Below are 15,519 nucleotides of genomic sequence, written 5' to 3'. Positions count from 1 at the left end.
TATGTAAGTACAAACATAATTTTTGCATATTTGGGTTTGATATACATATAGCCAATGATATGTGGACATCCAAAAAATTGGTATCTCGTTATTTACAACGATCATCATCGATACCTTGAGTTGGGTCATATGTATCCCAATCAGAGTTGTGCAGGGTGATATTTTTGGTGTAAATAATGTACATTTGTAAAGAATAAATATTTAATTTAAATATTTTCGTGTTTTATTTATTTAATGTTTACTTGCTAGAAATAATACACTCAAATTCTTAAGTTTATTTTCGTTTCATTCGGTATCGATTACCGGGGAGTGAACCATAAGTTGAATTGAAAAAATTAAATGAAGCAAAATAAATTAATTTTTAATTGAATGGACTAAAGAACTTTTCTGCTCGCTAGGTTTGATATCCGCTCGCTTGCGAAAAATTTTGCAAAAAAATTTACAGAAAATCAATGGTAAGACCTACGACTTGCCATTATTTACTAAAACTGAACGGACTAAAAAAATGCGTACTCGGTTTTTTTCTATTAATTTTAGTAAAATTTTAGTTTTTTTGCGCATATCCGTGAGGGCGACATCTATTTTTTATATGAATAAATTGGGCGCATGTCTGTGCGACATCTGGCGATGGAAAGCAGATATTACAATCGTTTTAAAGAAGCAAGTAATTTTGAATTTTTTGTTGACAAACTGCTTTCAGAGCCACCTGTTAACGAAGGGGTGCGCAGGATATGCTTCCTTCGGTGGCCTCTACTCGTGAAGTTCACGCAACGTACATTTTTGTTATTCAGAGCTGTTTTTAGTTTTGACAAAAACCTTTGTCATTTCGAATTCGCACTTCGCAGATTTATTTGACATTTCAAATCACAGCCAAGCTCACGCCGCCACCGGTTTGTTGGCAAGTGTCAAAATAGAAAAATCGAAAATCTTCCATGTCACAATTCTTGTTCGATTCGTGTTGAAAATTTTTCTTCTGTCCGGGACCAATAAAAAAGCACAAAAACTGACTCAACTTGCAGAAGCATCCGGGTGAGTAAACAAATTCTAATATTATTAATGAAAGTAGTTGATTATAAGCGTAAATTTAGCGGATTCAATGGCGTAAATTTGGGTGTCGGTTGTAAAGTTATATCAATGGGCAAGGCGATAGGCCATGTATTCCTGGTACAACTGGCTTTATTTTATACAAAATCGAATAAGAATAATAGCACCAATGAGAGACAGCTGTAGTAAAAAGAGTACATATCCTAAAGCCATCGAAATCCTATTGTAAAATCCTTATTTTTATGTAGTTTTGTTCTGGTAGTGATGAATGAATGTGCGTCATATGTACTACTCATGCTGTGTGTAGTGTTCGTATTGTAACGGTGGGCGAGGGAAAGGCAGTGGTTGATCGCGAGAGCGTGTGGCGAATGTATGCGAAAGCGAAGCAGCATGAATGGAGCACATAGCAACAGGAGCTACATATTTTGTCGTTGATGTATTCTCGATGTAAATTTAGTAAATTCGAATAGTTCTTCCAGTTGATGATGTTTCTAGCTTCCGTTCTATGCGATAGCTCAATATTCTCATTTTAAATAATTTCTCGCTGTCCAAATCGTGAATTTCGCAATATTGCACAAATAAATGAAGATACCTATGTATGTATGTGCTATGTAGGACCATATTTTCTTATATTGTATGTATGTAGTTAAATTATTTTCGGAAGCCTCAATTTTATTACTTACCCGGCAAACATTGAGGTTAGTTATCGGTTAGAGAATGATTGGAGAACTAGCCACATTCTCCAATCTCAAACGTTAGAGAAGGACTCGGGGGGGGGGGGAAACTATCGAGACTCGTAGCGATCTCAACAAAAATGGGACATAGTTCTCGACTCGAGAAAATATTAATTCTCTAACCGAATTCTAATATTGATCTCTAATGGGATTCGAATGTGAATTTTAAACTGCTATTTTGCTTTATTAAATAAAACGTTTTGTTTGTAAAATTTTTATGAAATGTATTTGCAAATAAAATAATAATACATTTTTGAACTTAAAAACAATTTATGATTAATTCATTTTGAATATTGCTTATTTACATTTATTTGAATTTCGGTTGTTTCTCTAATCATTCTCGAATCGAATTCTAATGTAGTTCTCTAACTTCGTCATCGACTCGAGAACGATTAGAGAATTACCCTAGTTATCAAATGTAGAAATCCAAATTTCTCTAATGTTAGGGACTGTGTTTGCTGGGTATCTACTTACTCTATCGGGCGTCGAACATATCCATAATGTAACGGATTTTGGTTTATCGCGATTATAATTCAGGAATTTCATTCAAATCCTCGTATTTTGGTTTCGAAAATGTTATTGCACAATATATATTAATTTCAAATCTTTTTTTGCATTTATTTAAGACATCTTAGTTTTAAACACCATCTCTTTTAATAAAATACTACAATACTGCTTTAAAAAATTAATTTTCTGAGCAACAAAAGACGTAACGGCTGCAACGTAAGTCCAAATACATATGTCCGTATCGTTAGCTTAATATAGAAAGACCTTGGGCCGTATGCATAAAACCTAAGCAAATGCTTTTTCTTAAAATTTCAGACCTTTCACTAAATTTTTTCGAATAAATTTAAGTGAAAGGTATGAAAATCTGAGAAAAAGTAATTGCTTAGTTTTTATGCATACGGCCCCTTATCTCACATCGTCGGTGAACTACATAAAGCCGTAACTAACTAAAAATCCAAAATCAACTTTTTCATTGACTATGATGCATTTTATCGAATTATAAGTCCCAATACAAAATTTTAGTTTGTTAGGGCCTTTTGTATTCCAGCTACGATGTGAGATAGGACCTTTCTATATTAAGGTAACGATATACAATTACTTCAAGGTTAATGCAAACTTTTGTTTGCTTTTATAACTCGTAATTTCACTTCTTTTAGATTGTGTTCTTCTTATATGAAAATTTGCAGAAATCTGTTGACTTTGTTGGTAATTCTCAAAATCGCTTCCCTTTTGAGTAACGGTATTAAGTGCATATGTTCCTATGTATGTATGTATCTAAACCTCACTTACGTGAAAAATTATTCAATTTTGCACTACAGAAATCATTTTCCCTCTGCGCCGTGCTTAAATTGATTTTCTACTTAATTTGATTGTTTTTCTTTCGTTCATCAATTGAACCTCCTCTTTGAATTAAATTTTTTTGTGTAGATATATTTTCCTTTTTTTTCATAGTTGGTATTGAATATGTAAAACATTTCTGTCACTTGTCGCCGAGACATGCGCCTATCGATTGAACGATTAAATTAATCAAATTAACTGCAATTCACGCAATAAACATGCAACATATATGTACATACAGTGTTATATACATGTATGTATGCATGTACATATGTATGTATATGAAGCCAGAAGAGGTCAGTCGACTAATTGTAATTCGAAATCTTTAATTTAATCAGAGATATTTTATTTTTACGCAAGTGTTAACAATAAAACGCTTCTATAGTTTTTAATTTGTTCTTTTGTGATTTTCTATTTAGCTGCTATCTCTCGAATGTCCGAAAGTGAACTCAAACTCCAAACTAATATTGTTTTTTGTTTTTTTTTTTTGTAGAAACGGTCATGGAAGATATGCTTCGGAGCAGCTGGGTTGTTAGTGTTTTATATCAGGGTTTAAAAATTGTAGCTTATATAAGCTCTTAGTAGCCGAAAATGTTAGTTTCAGTACCAAGCTTGATGATTTGTGTCAATAATGTTCGTTTCGTTTAATATATTTTCAAAGCTTCTGCTTCAGGACTTATTATTTATTATTAAATATTTTTTTTTAACATCAGCCATAGTGTTGGGCTATCAATATTTGTACGAATTTATATGAATTATCATGACTTGTGTCGAGTTGTGGTCATGCGGACAAACGAATTTGCCAGCAAGGGGAAATTAAGAGCGTAAAGTGGAAGGGGAAATTGCAAAATGAAAATGCAAGTATGTAAATATTTGTTTACCTAATTAACTTATTAAATTGCAATGATTTGAAAGGTACCCGGCTAAACGGGCTGTATTCGTAATCGTAGTGCAGTTACAACCATAGTCGATATAGAAAATCGGATAGTTACTACCACAAAGAAAGTGAAAAGTACATTGAAGAAAGTCAGGATAAAGAGAAATATACATACAGTATCGGTCATATCTATAGCATGCCATTTCAAAGTGGTATTGTTCGCAACTTATGTTTATTTATTTATTTTTGAGAATTTTCAATTAAAATACAGTTCATTCTCAGACAAACCCTATTTAAACCCAAGTGTAACAATTTGTAGAAAGCTACAAAAAAGTGCAACAAATTTTCACCTAAGTTTCAAACTTTTTTCTCGGAAGTGTTAGAATTTTTTCGAGTACACAGTTTTTTAGCCCCTTCAATTTTAGTCTGATAATGTGCAAGTTTCAAGTGGCTAAAAGTTACCGTTGATTTTTTAGAATTTTTTTCGCCAACGGTGTTGCGGATTTCTTCCATATATAAATAAATTGAGTTTATTCATTATATGGAAGCCAATGCGACAAAAAAATTCTAAAAAATAAACGGTAATTCGAAGCCACTTCAAATTTGCACATTATCAGACTAAAATTGAAGGGGCTAAAAAACTGTGTACTCAAAAAAATTCTAACACTTTCGAGAAAAAAGTTTGAAATTTATGTGAAAATTTGTTGCACTTTTTTGTAGCTTTCTACAAATTATTAAGCTTAGGTTTGTTTCGGGTTTGTCTGAGAATGAACTATATTTTAATTGAAAATTGTTAAAAATTAATAAATAAACATAAGTGGCACACAATATCACTTTGAAATGGCGTGTTATAGATATGACCGATACTGTACATACATATATGTATGTACATGCACGGTCCTATTTTTTGTCCACCAGAAAGAATAAAAAATTAAAAAATAAGTATATTTGAAATGCAACCGCCGCGGTGAAACCTTCAAAATCCTGCAAATTCGCGATCGCGCTGAAATTTGCAAGTTCTCTATTTGAGCGAGAATTTTTTCTTAAACCCGATTTACATGAGTCAAGAACTTGAAAGCAATTCTCTCTCTTCTCATTCTCTTTTGTGTTTTCTATTTGCTTTTACACGTTTCAATCCTGTTGAATTCAAGTTTTTGGTTCTTTAAATGCGAAGCAACGAAAATACCAAAAGCAAAGCAAGAAAATTGAAACGACTTGACGGTACAGACGCATGTGTACTAGGGTGCTTTTTTTTTTGCGACTATTTTTTTTTTTCGGTCCCATCGTGAAATTTTGTTGGAAATACCCAAAAAAAAAATTCCCTGAAAGTTTGAGCCCTTAATATTAATTTTAAGTACTCGGCCAAGGCGTGTGAAGATTTTCCATTTAAAATACACGGGAACTTTGATTTTTTTTTTTAAATTTCTATAGCTCAGCGGCATTTAATGGTATCACCTTGTCCAAAATGGGGATTTTCTCAGCATTAAATGCTCTACAAAAGTGCCCACTGCGGCGAAGTCGTAACTCACACCGGCGAGGTAGTACGGGCCACTAAACCTGATTTTTTCATGAAATTTACGTTTTTTCGCATTTATCTCGTAAATGACAAGAGCTATAGAAAAAATGTTAATGAGAAACTTGTAGGAAATTTTATTTACTACAAAAAAGCTCATTAGCGCTTAATCGCTAACTTCAATACTGCTTGAGATATTTCAATTTTAAGTTTATGAAGTTTTAAATTTTTATCAAAAATCACGTAAAATTATAAAAAATATTGTTCTTTTATTATTTATTTATTAGTTAAAAAAGTAGTGATAAATAATAAAAGAACAATATTTACATTTTTTCTATAGCTCTTGTCATTTACGAGATAAATGCGAAAAAACGTAAATTTCATGAAAAAATCAGGTTTAGTGGCCCGTACTACCTCGCCGGTGTGAGTTACGACTTCGCCGCAGTGGGCACTTTTGTACAGCATTTAATGCTGAGAAAATCCCCATTTTGGACAAGGTGATACCATTAAATGCCGCTGAGCTATAGAAATTTAAAAAAAAAAAATCAAAGTTCCCGTGTATTTTAAATGGAAAATCTTCACACGCCTTGGCCGAGTACTTAAAATTAATATTAAGGGCTCAAACTTTCAGGGAATTTTTTTTTGGGTATTTCCAACAAAATTTCACGATAGGACCGAAAAAAAAATAGTCGCAAAAAAAAGCACCCTAATGTGTACCTTTTCTTCTCACCCCCTCTCTTCCACATGCGAGCAGAATTGAATTCAATACTTGAACTGTGTAAGAGTAGTCTTACAGCTTATAAAGACGGCAGCGTTGATCCGGATTAACTCGCACTTAATCCGGATCAACTGCAGTTAATTCCCAAGTTGATCCGGATCAACACTGCCGTCTGTTTCAGTTTTTATTTGCTCGACTTTTCGACGAACGGAATTACAGTCGCCAATGTATACGAACGAGTAAATAAATACTTACTACCCAATAAACATTTAAGTTGGGGTCAGTGTTGCTAGATTTTTTTTAAACTAAATTTCCGGAGAAAAAACTATTTTCGACCAAAAAACTGTAACCTCCAAAAACGGAGAGTTTTTAAAAAATTGCGGGTTTTTAATTTTATTAAACATATGTAGATAAATAAAAAAGTGATGCCTTTAAAATAAAGTAATATAAACCATTTAAATTATATTTAACTAAAAAAAATAAATTTTGTAACATGGAACGTTTAATTCAAATTTTGTTTTAATCAATTCAGTTCAGATGAAAAGAATACGTCTTCGTCGTTGCTCCGTTGTCCCCTTTTATTTTAAAAGTTGACAAAAAACCGAAAAACAAATTTTAATTTATCCGTTCAAATCGGATATTTTGAGGATACAACTGTAATTTATGCTGAATATATTTTAAGCTACGGTAAGCTTGTCTAAAAAACTAATTTACAACTAAAACTGTGAATCTAGCAACATTGGTTGGTAGCTATCCCATACATATTCCAATTTGCAATGTCAATTTTCAATAATCTGAATTCTTCACTTGAGAAAAGCTTGGATATCAATCCAAATTCAAACTTTATTCAACATTTAGTCAAACCTTACGAAAAAAATTGAAAAAATGTCTGCTTTATGCATATTGGGTACACCTACAAGTTAATTTCAATATTTTGTTTATGCCTTGTGAGAAATTTTTGTTTGCTGTAGTGAATCATTTCGACAAGTGGAAGTGCATGTATTAAAAAAAAAGTTAAGGGAACGTATTCTCTTTCATACCAAAAGCAATGTTTAACTCATCTGAAGTTCATAAAATAAGAATATATTAAAAATGGTTTTAATTTACGTTTTTAGTACTATTTTTTAAACAAAGCGGAATATTTATTATTTGCCAAAAAAATAACAAACATCGTTAAAACGACTTTAAATAAGAAATTAATTGCAAATGCCTATTTGTGTTTTAGAAAACTTTTTCTCGTTTCTTTTATCTCATGTCAAAGTAGTTAAAAAAAATGTTTGCATTTCCCCATAAAATACAGAAATCTCACTCAAACTGCTAACTGCTATCGTTAAAAAAAAAAGAAAAATCAAATCGCATCACTGAAATAACATTTCGAGCGATTGGCCTTTGTTCTTTTACTAAATAACTATAAGTATGTATGTATTTTTGTCGCAGCAATATTGACATTGCTGCAACAGCGAACTTTTTCCTCTTAACTTCCAAAAACTTTAGAGGATCTCGGCAGTCACTACATATAAATTTTTTGCAAATCTGTTATTGAGTACTAATTACAGCTTTTCCGATATATACAAATAAAAAAAATGTACGGAGATAATACGGATAATAATCTATAAACAAGAGATGACATAAGCTACCATTTGCTTTAAATCAAAACTAAGATTAGTTGTCGACGCCGCTACTAAGATTAGTAATTATCGCTGGCTGAAGAAAAAACTATGTACCTACATATGTATGATGTACAAGCACAAAAAAGGTCTATACTAGTCAATGTATTATCTCATCAAAGAACAAAAACAAAATGTTTGCTTAGGCTTTCCTGAGGATTAGTGTATTAATGAATTTTACCGTTTGAAATATTTTTTGTGAGGTCATATCCTTTTGCATCATTTTACACATTCGCATTCGACATTCGCATTCGCATTCGCATTCGCATTCGCATCAAATGATACGAATGTTTCGGATGTGTACATGGGCAGACAGTCCACTCTAATATTGTTAAAATGGCTCTAAGGGCCAAATTCACAGTGCGTATAAAGTGTCCGTACAAAAATCTGTAGTTTACAGCCGATTCTAAGTTAACTACGCACTGTGAATTTGGCCCTAACTAGGTTGCGGACAATAACCGGCTTTTAGCTTTACGCGCTAAACGGTTGAATAGTATATCAAGCGAATTGATGGGCCTTCAATAAGTACTGCTAAAAGCCTTATAAGCAACCTAGAAATAATTTTAGATTCCTCTAGCGAAAGCGAAGGCTTGGGTGTAGAATTCGGAGACTTAAAAAATTTGAAATTAAAGCTCAATTAAAGGCCTATCTTAAAGAAAAATAAAAAATAAACATAATATGCAAACAATATCATTTTGCATCTCGTTTCTAATTAGTTGAACGCAGGTCTACATACATATCGTCGCCTGGGTAAAAGATTGTCTAATGTTACGCACGTACGTATGACGCTTACGACAATCTTACCCAGGCGACGATATGTATGTTCAACCTTACAAGCCAACAAAAAAAAGTTCGCCGTACTCAGGGTTGCTTTACAATAGTGGTCCAATAGTAAGCCTTAGGGAGTACTCTTTACATGCGTGCATGGAGTAGTCGCGTTTTAGTATCTTCTTGTATTGCTTACCCTTCTTGCTGTTGCCTGACAAAAGAATTCAAAAGGCGATGCTGTGATGCTCTAAGATCAGGTCATTGCTACCCTTTTAATTTTGTGCTTTGCTTGTTTTCTTTTTGTACCTTTGCCCTTCACGGTTTGCTCGCTTGTTTTTATTGCAGGTACTCGGAGTGTAATGCTTAATGATTGCAGGTTGAGGAAGGAAGCATTTGTGAAATTAACGAAGTATTCGGCAGGCGAACTTTGCACGACAAAACAAAATTATATGCACATCATTCCTTTTTAGTTTTAAGCAGAGGATTATGTTACTTATTTATGATGTAAATAATTATTTAAGTGTTTATTATGCTCATGTGTGGGTATTTTTTTGTTTTCTTTTCTTTTTTTTTGCATCTTAATTACTTTCGAACGCACAGTGGCCACTTAATTATAAAACCGGCCGCCGGCAGTAGTTTCAAGGTCATAGTTCCTCGTACAGATTTAAACATTATTTTAATTTGTCGCCCATCTTTTACTTGAATATGTACTACATATTTATACAATTATGTAGAATGTTTACAGAATTCGGATTTCGTTCATGCATTTCAAGCCATGTGGGTTTGATAATTTCGCCATAAATTTATCGTGTTTCAAGTTATTTGAGGCTTCAATACAACACCATCAAACAGAATTTCGTCATACTGTTGTTACTTGTGGCAATAAATTTTCTCATTGTGTAATTTTTTGCTTTTTTTTTTGTAGATATAAACGGACCCTGTTCGGTGTCGAACTGAATTTGACTTTGTGGAAAGGTCACAGACAGTTTGAAGTACATTTTACGTGCCCTTTCAATGAAGAAAATCAAGTCCAATTAAATTTTTTCGAATTGCTTTCGAATTTGGTACGCATACGCGCTGCTGAAAAGTAATAATTTCACATATTTACTTGCGCTCTTATCACTATGAATGTCTGTTTTTTTTATTTAAATAGGAAATTGAAGCAAAACTGGCATGTACTTGACACGCTTCTTTCGTTTTGTCCTCATGGACCCATTCAACTAAGTCTCGTGATTTGTTTAACTTTTCTTTTTTACGATTTTTATTTTTTTTTTGATTTCGAATCATTCTAAAAAAATTGAAGTCGTTTGAGAATGAATCGAAATAAAAAAAATCTATACATCCATACATATAATAAAATTGTAACTGGTCGATGTCTGTACAATTATAGATTTTAAAGAAAAATTTGTATAAAACATTTTTTAGAATTTTTGTCCATCTGTCTGTATGTTACTCCAAAACTAATACATGGAATTGAATGCAGTTTTCGGCGATGTATTGCTAGAGATTTAACTTAAAATTTAGAAAGAAAAAAAATTAGAGAGTTGCCAGCTGTTTGAAAATTGCAGTCTTAGTAAATTGATAAGATAAAGTAAATGCTGCAATATGGCTGTCAAAAGAAAGAGATCTAAGAAGGCTTAAAATCGAAAATATTTTTGTTGAAGGTTGCCACCTGTTTGAAATTTTTATATTACTTTAATTGATAAGATAAATTGAATTTTGCAATATGGGTATCAAAGTGAACAGGTTTAGGAGAGTTTACTGCCGAAAATATTTTTGAGGAGGGTTGCCACCTGTTTGAAAAAATTGTATACAATAAAAATGATAAAATGAATGTAATATTACAATATTGGTAACAAGCAGCACAAAAATACGTTTAAGGCGAAGTGAAAATAGGCTAGGAATAAACAAGAATATGACAATATAACAAAAACCACCGATACAAAATTAGCTGAAGTGAAAAATTAAAAAAATGCAGTTACAATTACAAGCAGTTAGCATAAGATAAAACATAAAATAAAGTAAAATAAAATAAAAAATGAGAGATATGTAGATAAGAAGCACTATATAACTATTTACTGAACAGCGATCGCCATAACAAATAAACACGGATTAGCTAACCACAAGATAATAACAAAATTAGTGCGAATTTAGTTTAGTTAGTTTGTTTCGTTGCCATTGCGTTCCGTTGTTTGTAAACCATTGTGATAACTGAAATAATAAACAAGCAAAGAGAATAGGGCAGCCATATTTGTTTCATTACACAATCATTCCACCTTGACAAATACCAGTACAGAGGAGTACAGCAAACAACTACAACCATAGTATCGGAATATACACACACCGATTAAATTTGTGTTGTATCTGTAATTGCATGCAGTTGTTGACATTATTGTATGTGTTGTCCGTCCACCACCAATCAATTCTGCCTACATACATTTGTACCTACATACATACAATTTCGATGTACAGTTGTTTTTGTAACTTTGTATACGCTCTCGTACTGTACACATACGAGACACCCCGACACTGTCTATCCAAATACATACTTGTATAATGATTTTCACTTTGCATCGGGCAACCTCGGCAGTAGTACACAAAGACCCAGATAGCCGAGGCAGCGTTGCCACAGTCAAACAAAAAAATTAACCAATTTATTTAACAATTTGATCCGGAATTTTTGATTCTTAAGCTCTATCTTTAAGAAGTCGGTTAAGAATATTAAATTCCAAAAAAGGAGGTTATCAGTTCGTCGGAATATTTTTTTTTTTATGTATGCATAACTTTGGACCGCGTAGGAAAAGGTAGTGTCTCAGAGGCGGTCCCATACTAATCTGGTTTAGATAGCGAACACAAAACACCAATATGTAAATCACCATTCTACGTACTAAAACAGTCGTTATTTTAATTACTGCTGCAACTCTCTTTATAATCGAAAGGTTGCGCAAGGTACTCTTTCCTTCCCAGCTGTCACAAATGACAAAATAGTCTTCCGCGATTAGTGGCTTGGGCTATATTTATCTTAATGTTCCTATTGGAGCATCACAGCACTTTAGGCGAGGAGTTTTAGAGAATGCTGTCTTGGCCAGAAATCTAAACCGTTCCGATGACGTAAATCATCGGGCCTGTCATGGGATGTGACTCATGTCCAGGCTTATTTCAAAATTTTATTTAACCCTTCCTGTAGCAACGATTTCCTGAAGAAATGAGGTCATTTTAATTTTGAGACTACCACTTCGTGATTAAAGATCTCCGAGTACTAAATTCAGATTCGATAATGAAATCAACCACTTTTTCTCTTTTTTTTTTTTAACAAAACGGCAACACCAAAACGAACACTGGCTGCAGCGCACCCGACTGGCCTTTGCTTGTGTATAGTCCATGGCCAGAAGATTTCGTTTTCAGTTCGTTCGATGCGAAAGAAATTCGTGACTGGCTGCAGCTAAATTTGCGTCCAAATGAAGGCTCTGACTCAAGCTGATTTAGTTTATGTTTGGCAACAATTGAATAAAGTTCCAGCCGTTTTTCTACTCTTGTCTTCGTGTAGTCTATGTATATGTTAAGCGTGAGATCAATCTAAGGAAAACACACACACACACACAAAAAAAAAGTGTCTAAGCATTTAACAAAATAAAATAACTAAATAAATGTTTTAATGGCGCGTTAATATTCGGTTTTATAATTCAACTACAGATTTTTAAGCTTTAAAAATGTTTTAAACGCTTCACAAAAGCAAAATGAAAAACACTTTGTAGATTCGTAATTGCGAATACTCGGTTGTAAGATGAACGAATCGTCATGAAAAATCGATAGCTCCAGAAAAACTTTATTGCGTTTGCAAGAAAAATAAACTGTTTGTAAGGGCGACACAAAAAACGCAAGCAAAATGTTTACGTGAAGCAAGAAAATAAAAATTCTTTGTTTCACCAACCACATATTGAAGAACTGAGTGGTGTAGCGAAAATTATTTCCATATTGAAAAGAAAACACCAGTAAAAATAAACAAAAAAAAAACAATTGCATTTCGTCACTCGTATTTTTTGCGAAAGTTGAAATTTTTTGTGATAACTTTGTAAAAGTACAAATTAGTGGTAGAAAAGAAGAGAGCTCTTAGACTAAATGTCAAACGTAGATTAAATGTTAAGTAACACACAACAACGTTACAATAAGTACCAACAACAATTTTTTAGTGCAATAGCAAAATTTTTTCTACACAATTGATAATAAACAAAAAAATTATAAAAATAATAATAATAAAACTTAACTAACTGACACAACATTCCTGCGCAACATAAACAAACAAAATGGCTGTCGAAATGTAAGCATACACACTTAGATAATTGAATAAATTAAACTTATATTTATGTATGTAGATACAAATATTGTTAAAATTGCAAAGCTCAAAAATGTTATTTTTTTTTGTGTTTTTTTGTTTTTATTCCACAATTCTGCTGGCTCACAAGAGCTGTCTGTGCAACTTTTGTATAAACTGTAGCCTCAATTTGTAGTTTTCTCTTCATATCCATGGGTTGAATAGTCTTTCAGGAAACTTCTGTACATTTGAAAAAGATTAGCATAAAAAATTTCTATGTTGCTTTATTAACGGAATACATATTTGTTTTTTGTATGTATTTTCTGCACAAATACGACGTTAGTTTTTTATATCCAGTTGGAGTACAGCATAATTTAACTCTTCTCTATTGGCACAATGGAGTAGCGAATCGCTAACTCCTAGGTCCAACGAAAAAGCATGTGGAAAAAATTGAAATCTATAGCGAAAAAGTTTCTACACTACAGAGCTTTGTTGGTTGATTGCTGCTGGTATTTGTGCGTGGTGGGTTAGTGTAGTGGTGGTGGTGTATTGCATTGGATGAATGTGGGGCTGTGTTGGTACTTTGACACTTGCCTGTATTGCATTTGTTTCAATTACCAACGCGTTCACACACAGCTGAGTTCAAATGTAAAAAGTCCGAATGAAAATAATAAATTGAATAAAAATTGACCAAGCGTTGTGTAGAAATGATTTTTTGTTAAATTTATTGCCATAAGAAATTTACTTGAAAAAAACTTAAGCTTAAGAGGCTAAAATTTCTTCTTTGTCGGGGTTTTCAGTAGGCTTTCGTAGATACATACATATGTGTTCACTATTCCTTTAGTTATACTTTATTGCAGCTATTTGGGGCCATTGTAAAAATGCCCAAATTCCATGTACTTGTATAAGTAGCTAATTATTTTAGGCATGTATCTAAGTAGATACTCCTTTTTTAGAACATTTCATTCGATTAATTTTATTTTTTGTTTTACATATGTACATGTATCAAAAAAAAAAAAAATGCAACTTTCCATACAAACAACAAATCGACCAATACTTAAAAATCTGTCTCGCACTACCCGCATTCCGCTCCCACTCGTTTCATGCAAACTCACAACTACCAATGCAAATAACAGCTGCCATCGATTCCATTAAGTTGCTCACTACGCTTTGCATTGGCGTTCCACTAAATTGGTCAGGCCGCAGTGCTCGGACTTCGCCACTTTATTGTTTGATTTATCAACTTTTTAGCTGTATTATATTTTCTAACATTTTTACCAACAAAGTCAAAAAATCTACCAATATTTTGCCGAAAGAAAGCAAGAAGATTTAAATGAACATACATATTTTGTCAGCGAGCACACACCTTAAATAAAAACGAAAAGTTAACTTTGTCGGAGAATAATTATTTGAGTCTGCCTCCTATGAAATTAATACAGGGCCGGAATTAGGGCATCCGTGATTGAACCAAATTTTGTACGAAATTTCTTTTTGAGCATTCGGTAGTTAATTGGATTTTTCAATTCAATTTCAACAGCTATCATTTTATTTCATTCGATTCGAATCGACTTTCATTCGTCGATAACGGATGCCGTGATGCGGGCCCAGTTTAGGTTTTTTGTTGAATATATTTTCCATGTGAAATAGATTTTTGGTGTTAAATTTTACGCACAATGCGAGTAATAATTATAGCAAATACATCTTTTTGACATTAAGAACCATGGAGGCGAACATCCCGCAGTTCAGGTAACACCACCTTTTATGAATTCGCCATGTTTTATCCTATTTGAGTAAAAACTATCTGATATTGCTGCTTTTAAAAAATCTACCAACTTCTACCATTTTTTGTATATACATAAAATCTACCAACATTAATTTTATTTCTTCGAAGTCCGTGCACTGGCCCAGACCAGACCATTTCCATTTTGTTTCCACACACACCAAATTTCTTTGTTTGATTTAATTTTCGTTTCGTTCCTTGCCAGCTGTTTCAGCAGCTACATACTCGGTATCTTCAGCGTCGTTAAATACATTTAAATGTAAAAATTCTATTAATTTTTTAGTCATCTATAAAATTTTGGTTGTTGTATGTATGCTTCTATTGAAGATTGATTTTTTCATAGGCTTTGTTTATTATACCCGAGCGCACTTGTGCACAAGGGTATATTAATTTTGTTCACATAACGGTTGTTTGTAACAGCCAAAACGAATCGAGATAGATATAGACAAATGTATACATAAATGATCAGGATGAAAAAAGAAATCGATTAAGCCATGTCTGTCTGTCCGTCCGTCTGTCCGTCTGTCCGTCTGTCCGTCTGTCCGTCTGTCCGTCTGTCCGTGTACACGATAACTCGAGCAAAAATTGAGATATCTCAACGAAATTTGGTATGTAGATTTCCCTTAATCCAAGGTAGGTTGGTATTGAAAATGGCCGAAATCGGACTTTAACCACGCCCACTTCCCATATAACGGTAATTTCCAGAAATACGAAAACTGCGATATTTTAGTAACTACTGAAGATAATTCACTCAAAATTGAT

The 15,519-nt window shown here is 33.0% G+C and overlaps 1 protein-coding gene across 3 annotated transcripts in view; it reads left to right on the top strand.

The window, feature by feature from the left end:
* The first annotated feature begins 889 nt into the window (after positions 1-889).
* Positions 890-15,519, top strand: part of LOC118738221 (cyclin G) — a 52,374-nt gene continuing 37,744 nt past the window's right edge. Inside the window, exons 1-2 of one of the 3 annotated variants that reach the window (XM_036469162.1) lie at positions 890-1,029; positions 1,401-1,403. The gene's annotated coding sequence lies outside the window, so the exon portion shown is untranslated. Of the gene's footprint in view, positions 1,030-1,400; positions 1,404-12,089; positions 12,984-15,519 lie in introns of those variants that run through there. The other 2 variants (XM_036469148.1, XM_036469155.1) reach the window with 2 other exon arrangements.

Source organism: Rhagoletis pomonella, unplaced genomic scaffold (genome assembly GCF_013731165.1).
Source record: "Rhagoletis pomonella isolate Grant_MI unplaced genomic scaffold, Rhpom_1.0 Rhpom_scaffold_00001, whole genome shotgun sequence".
NCBI lineage: Eukaryota > Metazoa > Arthropoda > Insecta > Diptera > Tephritidae > Rhagoletis > Rhagoletis pomonella.
The sequence above is the reverse complement of the archived record's forward strand: the minus strand, read 5'-3'. Positions and strand labels throughout refer to the sequence as shown.